This window comes from Urocitellus parryii, chromosome 12 (genome assembly GCF_045843805.1).
Source record: "Urocitellus parryii isolate mUroPar1 chromosome 12, mUroPar1.hap1, whole genome shotgun sequence".
Lineage (NCBI taxonomy): Eukaryota > Metazoa > Chordata > Mammalia > Rodentia > Sciuridae > Urocitellus > Urocitellus parryii.
The window spans coordinates 57,932,768-57,943,708 of NC_135542.1; positions in this window are offsets into that span (position 1 = coordinate 57,932,768).

A 10,941-nucleotide genomic window follows, 5' to 3' on the forward strand; every position below is an offset into this window, starting at 1 on the left:
AGGATAGGGGGACTGTTTCTCAATTAGTAAACTATAATCACCATAAAACAATAGGAACAAAAACATTTTTTTTCAATGTGAGGTGTTGAAACCAGTGCTTAAGCTTGTGAGGCAAATGCTCTACCACTGAGCTACATCCCCAGGCTTAAGTACAACCACCACCACAACAAAATTTAATGGACATTCATAAGTAAAATTACCACCAGATACTAAATAATGAGTGTATTTACCTTATCTTATTTAATATTTACAATAGCCATATGCAGTAGTTTATATCATTCCCATTGTTCAGTTTAATCTGTGAGATTCAGAGTAAATACCCTGATTGCATCACACAATAAGCAAAAATGTCAGAGCTGGAAGCTGGATTTGCCTATGATGCTGATGTTATACTTTGCATTTACAGTATTTCTCATAAATTGAATTCTACCCTCATTTTGTTTAGCACCTTTTAATAAGTTGGATACATTCTTCAGGCCAAGACTGTTGGGTATCAGAGGTATGTTTCAACAAAACATGCCCTTTTGTATGCTCAAGGAGCAAAGGGGCTAAAATTTTAGCTAAATTATAAGCCAAGTAATGACCAATAAATACTATCATCTAATCCTAGCCATAGTTCAAAACCAAGAATCATAGATTAAAATAAAAGTCTGAGGTAGTTTTTACAGATAGAGTTCCCATGTGGAAAGAAAATAGGTGGTTTTCAAGTCTCAATGATCCCTATTAAATTAAGACATAAATGGATCTGTACCACCATTATGTATGGCTATAAACTCAAAATCACCTTTTATTTCTTCCTTGGAAAATTAATGTGCTTAAATGTCAAAAAAAGTTATCTGTGTAAATTTACTATCTCTTTACAGAAAATGCCAGCCAGTGCATATCAATTCTTTATGGGGTAAAAAGAGATAAAACTCTCTTTTCTGCATGTGAGTGTATGGCAAGAAGTTAGACATCACTTGTACAGGTTATTAAGACAACCATCCACCTCTCTTGTTTTCTGATACACCTACAATAGAAACCCTGAATACAAGCTGAACTAAAAAAATCTCTTAACTTTCTGTAGTTGGTCAAAAGTGTCCAGGTTTGGGACCACCCTTAGTTCTGCAAATCCCTTAATTCTGTTAATAATTATGCCAGGAAGTTCTGAAAAACTTTCACATTCTCCCTGTCCTGACCTTGAATATTGTAAGATCAGGTTGTGAAAGGACACAGTTCAGTGAAAATTTAAAATTAATTCATTAGATCCCTTTCTGAGCCCACAGAGTTTGAAAAGCCTAAAAAGAATAGTTCTGAGGTAGCACCACAGATTCTAAATAAAAGCAGATCAGCATAGATCAAGGAAGTGGGTACTGTCCCACTGATTGGTCTAAAAACAATTAGGCTCAATTGCTTTGTGCATAGAGCTATAAAAATGTTCATTTTGCCCTTTTTATTGTGTTCTTCACTTATTTCCTGGCATCTCAGCATTTTTAATTATACAATCTTGCTATTGGCGTTCTAATTGGGGGAACAGATTGAGAAGAGATTTCCTAAGAGGAGTGAGCATGTCAAAGTCAATTTAAAATAAATTCTGCTCCTCAAAAATTTTTAGTAATAACATTGTGAAAGACTTCAGTTGTGATGGCATTGTAATAGAATTGGTTGCTTCAAGTCAGCTGCTTTGATAAACATGACAAGCAGTGCTTATAGTTTATAACTATGCATGTTCAATTACCTCCTCTAGACCATGTGTACCACACACTGTTTCAAGGTCTTTTGGTCAGTTTTTTTTATGGCTACAACCAGAAAGGGGACAAGAACAATTTTAGAGGAGAAAAAGTTTATTGGTGCCCATGGTTTCGGAGGTCTCAGTCCATAGACAGCTGACTCCATTGCCCTGGGCCTGAGATGAGGCAAAACATCATGGTGGAAGGGTGTGACCAAGGAAAGCAGTTGGGAACATGGCACCAGAAAGCAGAGAGAGACTACTGCACCCATCAGGGACAAAATATATACTCCAAAGTGACACCCCATTGACCCACCTCCAGCCACACCCTACCTACCTACAGTTACCACTGGGTTAATCGCCATCAGGTGATTAATGCACAGGTCAGGCTAAAACTCACATAACCCGATCCTTTCACCTCTAAACTTTCTTGCATTGTTTCACATAAGAGCTTTTGAGGAACAACACATAACTAAACCATAATGTAAGGGTACATAGGGATATGTATGGTCAAGAGCCCAACTTTCTCAAGGTGGGCTGAAGAGATGCTTACAGAGCATAATTTCTTTCTTCATGCAACTCATTTTCATAGAAAAATACTTTATTGAGTTCAAAGAATCTTAAATACCTTAAAAAATAAGCCTCTTGTTTATTTCTACAACCTATGAAAATAAATTGCCAAAGACATACTTCTGGTGTATTCATTTATATAATGATGGCAAAAAATATCAGCAGTCTTTTGTTAAAAGAAAAGAAGAAATTAAGATTGATGGTATTTAGTCAAAGTCTATGTGCAACGGGAAAATGAATAAAGGGCATTTTCTCAGAATTTGCCTGATCTCATAAACTAGAAATTTTTAGAAAGTCTTACAGTTTTATGAAAATGAAAACATGACCTGAAACAATATCATGTTATTTACTTACTAAATCTGAGGTTATTATGCAAAAAAATAAAAATTCAATGAGAGGTTATTTTCTGCACCTCCTTCCCTCTTTTTAATATAAAATTAATTTTGTTATATTGCATATGTGTGGTTTTTTCTTTTTTGGTAGGTCAATCCATTATTGGAAATAACCTTCACCAGTCTCTTAAATGACTTCATTGTCTTCATTTAACTTTGTAATAGAATTGGTTGCTTCAAGTCAGCTGCTTTGATAAACGTGACAAGCAGTGCTTATAGTTTATGTTGTTGCACATACAACACATTGTGAACAATATCATTTAATTTCCCTGCATTTTCTCTGTCTTTTTCTGCTGCATAATGACCATCTTCTCACAGCCACGAGACTAGTTGTGTGACTATTTACATTTGTGGATTGTGTTCCTAGCTCCAAAGCTCCAGGCAGCCACCAAGATGGATGACAAAGCATGTGTCTAACCTTTGTTTGGGGGGATGGAAATGGAGGTTTTTGCTTCAAAATTAAACTTTTCATGTTTCAAAAAAGATACCTTGGAAACTAGATTGATTCTTCAATCTATTAGTCTATTTACCACCCCCCAACATACACACACACACACACAAAAAAAAAAAACAGCAATTTTCTTACCAGTTAAGATAAATATTTTATGATCCTTGTATATCACCATTAATTAATTAAATATATGAAAGCAACAGAGCTCTAGCTAGATATGAAATTATACTCTTCTACTCACCATTGGGACTGATGGGGGCAAATAACGTCCCTTGGCTATTTTGGGGGATACTAATATTGCTTAATCTTGTGTGCCAGACGTTGTTAATTGCTTAGCCAGAACTCATGGTCCTTTTTCCAAGTTAATGAAGAGCTGACTTTGTTCAGAATGTCATCATGATTAGTTACATTTCCTAACTTCCTTACAGCTTTTGTCCAGCTTTGGACAGTAAGACTAAATAAAATAAAATAAAATAAAAAATCTGGTAATGTATTATAAAATTGTGCTTTTTTTCCCCTTATGGATTCCATCCATTTCCCTCATTGATTTTTTTTTTATGTTGAAAAGGGAGGTGGAAAATAGATACAGAGCAGCCATTCTCTAACAATAAGGAGGAAAGTCAGACTATTTGACTGTCAGAACAGGAAGGTAAAATAGCCTGAGGCACTGATGGCCTATAATGGAGGTTAGTTATCTGATCAGAATTAACCTTTTATTTATTTAATACACTATGAGCATATTCATGAGATACATCCCATAAATACTTTATTGTTATTGTGACCATTGAATAAAAACAGACACCAACTGTTCCTGGTCATTGCAAAAGCAGTTTGCATTCACTAGTATTTAGTTATTGTTTCATGGTTGTGGTTTTGGTGAACTGTTAAACTCTCACACAGAACTTTAGGGATATGAAAATAATTTTTAAAGAGATTATAATTGGGGTCAAGTTTATTGATGGGACACTGGGAATGTTTAAAAAAAATCACACAGTCTTCTCTCCATTAGGGTCCTAATTCCCAAGGAACTGGATCTGAGAAGGCTGAAGATACACAAAACTTTAAAAATCAATGTAAATACTGCACAGGCCCCAAGGAGTGCCGCCCAGGGGAGACTTCTGCACGGTAGTAAGTGCTAGATCAGGGAGCAGGAGCGAAAGGAGAAAGAGAGAAATGCAACTGAGGAATAAAATGTAGTTCAGAATTACAGAAGCAAAGAATGATAAGGTAAAGAGAAGGCATTGGCCTTGTTAGAAAAGGACATGCATGCTGTGTTTACAACTTGGGAGTTTATCCTAAAGGGAATGCAGTATCTTAGCTGAATGTTAAAACAGGAAGTGTTGCAATTGGCATGCTAGGTAAGTTACTGGCAGAGATGGAAATATTTTGGAGAGAAGAAAGCATAGTAAAAATGCATTTAGGATACAAATGTGATAGTTCCCTTGGAGGACAAGATAGGGAAGTGGTGTTGAGTGAAACTGAAGGAGATTCTAGTGAAATATTTCTTCAATATTTTTATGCCTGTAAGAGTTTGGTAGAGGCTAGGAGTGTGACAGAAACAGAATGTAGTACACTTTCTTGCTACAGTATTTTCTAGGCTTGTATTTATTCTAGGCCCTTAAAATTTGTTAGAAATGATAGTGAGGCAACTGTTATTTCCAAGGAAAAAAATGTACAAAAATGATCCAGAACATGATTTTTTTTTAAATGAGGTTTAAAAGAAATCACCATCCTGTGATAGTTAGAAAAATAATTCTCAAGGAACAAGATGTCTGATTGATAAACTACTTTGGTGCATCTATATAATAGGATATTACTCAGTAATCAAAAGAAATCAACAAATCACAAAAATAAAAATTATGCACTTAACTTAAATGCACATCGCTAAGTGAAAGAAGCCAGTGAGCAAAGGCTACATCCTGTACCAATCATCTATATTACATTCTGGAAGAAGCAAGGTCAGAGACATTAAAAAAGATCAGTGGTTGCCATGGATTCAGAAGGAGAGGGAAAGAGATGCACAGATTGGGCACAAGGGCACTTTGGGGGCAATGAAAGTCTCCCTGTGATGATATAATGGTGGATATATTGCATCAGGAATTTCTTGAGACTCAAAGAACTGTACAACACAGAGCATGAACCTCCATGTAAATAATGGACTTTAGTTGATAATAATGCATTGTTATTGGTGCACCAATGGTGACAAATGTACAACAGCAATCAATGTAAGATGTTAATGATAGAGGAAATGGGTGTAGTGGGCACAAGGGAACTGTGTACTTTCTACCCAATTTTTTTCTATAACTCAAATTGCTCTAAAGATAGTTTATTAAGAAAATAAAACCAAATCCCCTCCAAATAAAACAAGTCAGATCTTGGAAATATCTTTTGTTAACATGAGGATGCTTTTGATCACATGCTCCTCAACACACACACACACACACACACACACACACACACACACACACTATCCTGACAGAGGATCTAGTAACTTTGCTTTTTAAATTGTTTTCTTAATAAGGGACAGAAACTGCCTGAGCTACTTCATCCTTTCAGTGTAATAGTTCTCATCAGATCAATAATAATATTCTATAGAGAGATCACTTGATAAATTTCTATCTGACATTTGGGTCTTTCCTTCTGTTTTATGAATTCTTTAAGTCTCACAGAATTGCAATTTGGGCATCTTCCCTTCAGGCCCTGCGGTTCTATTGTCAAAATCCTGCAAGCTTTTGTTACTCCTTTCACAGGTGGTGTGCACTTCTAGATGTTACCATGGCACCAAGTGCCATTCAACTCCAAAGACCAGGGAAACTAGCCCACGGGGAAGGTGACATTTCCTTTATAAAGACCTTCTTCTAACAGGTATCATGTGAACTACTTTATTGATCGCCTCTGACTGTGGTCCTCCACTGAGAATGTTCAAGATCCCCAGATGATTTCTGACTTCTGTGTTTATTTCAGAGATCACTAAAGTAAATCATCTTCCTGTGGTTGCAGATTAATATATTTATGAAACACCCTGAAGATCATATATGCAAATTCTTCCAAAGTTGATCATTAAAAATGGGGGCATTGTTCACCTATATTCGTGGACCACTTTCAACATTGCTGTTTGAGTCAGATTTCTAGACAATATACTTTCTTTCTACCAAATCTCTTTAGCCAAACACAGTATTTTTCAGCTAGATAAAATCCTCTATCTGCTAGGCATAATTCTAAATGAGTTAGTCATTCTTCAAATGAAATATACTCTCAAGTGCAGAAAATGTTAAGACTAATAAAAAGAACTTCAGATGGGATACTCTGGTGATTCTACAAGAAGAATTCTAAAGTGTTTTGCACAATGGGAGAACTATTAAAGTGCATTATGTTCTATTTGAAGGAAGCTGCATTCATTTGTATGTCCCCATGTTAGTATGTTAATAATTATGCTCTTTTTTTTATAGTCTTATCCTAATAAAAATGTTACAAAAATAAAGAACTCAGAAGGGAAAAATACTGTTTAATCTTTCCAGCTAGTTTATTTCTACCTCATAAATGATGCTGGAAAAAAAACAAGAAAATATTTAAAATGAAGCATATTTAAAAAAAAACTTGAGATACTGATGTTATAAAATATGTTCATGTTCCACCCAGTAATGTCATTTAATCTTGAAAACCCAGATGCAAATTTCATCAAACTTCCTTATTTTTGTTGTTAATTGTAAAGTTGTCAGAAATTTCTCTTAAGCTTTTCTTTGTCAACATTTGTGACAATGGTTAATCTGTTTTGATAATTTATGCCCAGGGAAAAAGGAAACTCAAATGATAGCTGAATCCTTCTCCCTCTTCAATTTGCAAACAAAAAAATAATGGATGTAGAGGAGAAAGGTGTTTTACCAAATCATCAAACCACAGTTACAAAATAATTAGCAAGGGCTTAGCTTTGAATTCCATTTCCACTTACAGCTGGCCCATAATATGGAAAAGTGTGGAATAGGCTCCTTGTCCTACTTCTCTAATCTGGTTGGCTGGTTCAGCAATTAAGTATGGATTTGCCTGGAGTCTTCACTATAGAATTATCAGATCTAGCAAATAAACATGGAATTCTCAGTTAATTTTAAATCAGTATTTTTTTAGCACAATCTTGTCCCAAGTATTACACTAAAAATCATTTGTTATATATTTAAAGTGTAATTGGGCAGCCTACCTGTCAGCACAGCCAAGTTAAAAGCCTTTGCCTGGTTTTTATCACATTGAGAAAGGTCACACATACGGAAGCTCATACATAACCTGAGAAGGCTCACTTCTGGCACATGGAGAGACAGGTTCATTGGCTTTGAAAGGGTGATGATCTTTTAGCAGCTACTAGATGTATGAGATAACATAAATGATTAGCCTGAACATGATAGTAAAGAATTAACACTAATTATTTGACTCATTATTTATAGATTATTGCAATGTGAAATTTATTTTCATCTATTTACATCAACATGTTTGTGCTTGAAGTGTGTGTGTGTGTGTGTGTGTGTGTGTGTGTGTGTGTGAGATGAACCTGAACTCTAGGTCATTTGTTCTGCTTGTATGCATGCTAGAATCCAAAATAGCTATAAAAAAAAACAGAGCTTTCTCACATCAAGTCCTCTTACCTTGGTTTTGTTTTGATATAACCTGGATGTCTTATAAAAAAGAGATTCTTCAACAAGAATATTTATCAGCCTTAATTGATTACAAATGGCATCAGTACAGTGGGCACTTAGAAGTTTACTTCAACACTGTAATACACTTTAATCTTACTTTAAAGTCTTTTAGTTCACCAGGCATTTCCTAGAATGGAATCAGTAAGCCAGAGGCATTTACTGAGGATGCTTGGTTCAGTGCCAGTCTCACTGATAGACAGTCTTTTTCTAGGCTCCTAGAGCCCTTCTCCTCCTTTCTGATTATTCCTTTATAAGTGAGTTATTTTTTTTTTCAGGTAGATAACAAAGTACATGACATATTATCACAAGTTTGAGGCTAACCTTAGGAATTTAGTGAGACCCTGTCTTGAAATAAACAATCAAAAGGACTGGGGATACAGCTCAGTGGTAGAATGCCCTCGGTTCAATAGTAAGTACCAAAAAAAAAAAAAAAAAAGAAGAAAGAAAGAAAGAAAAAGAAAAACAAAGCATGTGCCATATAAATTGATGGGTATATCGGCTTTCAGCAAACCAGTATTTCTTCATCTGTGTGTTCATGATGGTTTATCAGGCCTTCCTTGGCAGATTGTTTTTTTCCAATAACATCACTGCCAGATTGTTAATTGCACAAGTTAGCTTCTGAGAATTGCTTACCCTAATTCTGATTCAGCACAAGCTTTAAAAACATTTGATTAAACCAAGCTCTTCAAGTGTAACTTGGTGGCAGGATCTCAGTTCTTGTTTAGTTCAGGGGTTAGGTTTCCCTACACACATGTTTCTCAGAAGTAATTTTTAGGCCTTTATTACATTATGTACTACTTTTCTCTGCTAAGATGAGCTAATGTTGACCAATTTAATCAGAATTCTTATCTTTGAACTCTTTATTGAAGATCAATAGGCATATAAAAATAATAGAAATTTTAAGTGCATAGTTTTCTTTTTACTTAAACAAAATAAATTAATTTTCACGAGGCAAGCATTGCCTGAACATCAGCACCCCCCATCACCACATTTTTGGTTGGAGTCACTATCCCCACCCCAAAGGTAACTATTATCTTTATTTCCAACAGCAATAATTAGTGTTGCCTAATTTTGAAGTTTATATAAATAGATTTACTCTTTTTGTTTAGTTTCCTTTGTGCAACATTATATTTGTTAACTTAATCCATAAAGTTGCATGATTTATAGTTTGTTCACTCTTATGATTGTATAATGCTGCATTTTGTTAATATACCACAATTTATATATTCAATAGTTAATAGGCATTTTAAGAGTGATGCTATGAAAATTATCTTGCATATCTTTATATTAGGGGGTGGATACTGGGGATGAAACTAAAAGGCACTCAACCACTGAGCCACATCCTCAGCCTTATTTTATGTTTTATTTAGAGACAGGGTCTCACTGAGTTGCTTAGCTCCTTGCTTTTGCTGAGGCTGGCTTTGAACTTGAGATCCTCCTGCCTAATTTGCATATATTTTGGGAACAATTACACATATCTGTTGCTATATACCTACGAGAGGAATTGTTGATACCTAACTTAAAGTTATAAGTAGCATCTACCTCTTTCATTAGGATTGACACTGCTGCGGCTCCTTATTTTTCTATAGAGTTAGAATTTTAGTGCATATGAACCTTAAAAACTTGACTGCAGCTTTAGAGAATAGAAAGCCATGTGGTATAATGAACCAACATAATGCTTCAGTAAATTAATTGTCTCAGACCTGATCCAGGTCACCTAAAGTCTTTGTACATCAGTCTTTTGTAATTGTCATTAATTTTGCAAAAAATAATTTTATTGTGTAAATAAATAATATCTTTATTAGTCATAAATGTATAATGTTAAGGCTCCACAGCAATATTTTTAAATATCTGGATATGTTTGGAAAAAAACACCTAGATAGACCTGAATACTAACATTGACTAGGTCTTTTGAGAAATATTTATAGTCAACACTAGAAATTCACATACTATTCCTATTAAGAGGTGAACTCAATTCCAGGTTTGGTAATTTCCATTCAAATAGCTCATTTGTCCTGCCTGGAGTCAGCCTTCTTCTGACATACCTGGATAATTTCTAGATATATAATTTATATAATGTGTCTTTAAATGAAGACTCCACTTTTAACTCCTTGAACACAGTTCAATAACTGGTGCATATGAGGTGTCCTTGAATCTCTTTCTTGTATTATGCATTAGTAATCCAGTCCACCACATTTTCCATGTGTAGCACCTATAATGTTTCATCTCTTTTACTTCTTCCTACATGTTACTAAAAGGAGGATTCAAAAATCTCATGTATAGTTCCAATATAATCTTAATTTCTCAAGGACATAAGGTAAGTGTACCCAATTATAGCGGCTCATGCCCTAACTTAACTAGATGTCCCTCAGGTTCCCTGTGTAGTCAATACCACATAATTGCTTCTTGAACATTTCATAGGAATTTCTTGGATTCTCTTGCCTTATAAGTGCTGGTTATCTCCTGGTATTCCATGGGGTTCTGTGGTGATACAATATTGGAGGCATCTTAAGTAGTTCAGCTCTATCAGATTTTTTTTTTCCTCTTACCTCTTTGTATTATATGTGTCTATATTGGCTCACTGTCAGATAAGGGTCTAGAAGAACTGGGTTGAGTGGCAAATCCAAGAAACTGGACATATACTGAGAGTTTTATTTTTTTATACTACAATGATTTAAGTCAAGTTATTATGCCTGGCTGTTTATTTCCTAGGTGGATATAGTCCCAGTCAGTCTTCAAACCTCTTACAAATTAACTTTTGAGTGACTTAACTCTCAGTATTTCATATATATTTTCAGGGCTGTAAGAATACCATTTAACTTCACATAGGGACACACACAAATAGTCAATCTTTGTATTATTACAATTGATTTCATCAGACTTCTTGACAGATTTAAGGCTAGTCCTACAGTATGCGGGGAGACAGATGTACTGGACATGGAAGCATGAAGTGAAGTAATTAGATCATTATTTCTTTTTCACAGGAAAGAAGAACACTTACCTGAATGAAAAAAAAAAATTCCATAAGATGCAAAACATTCCAATGCAAATCAAAATTGCAAACATCAGTTTGCACGAATTGTACATCCTGTATCTAATGTGCTGACCTTTGTTCTCAGCATCCATAACTCCTCCAGC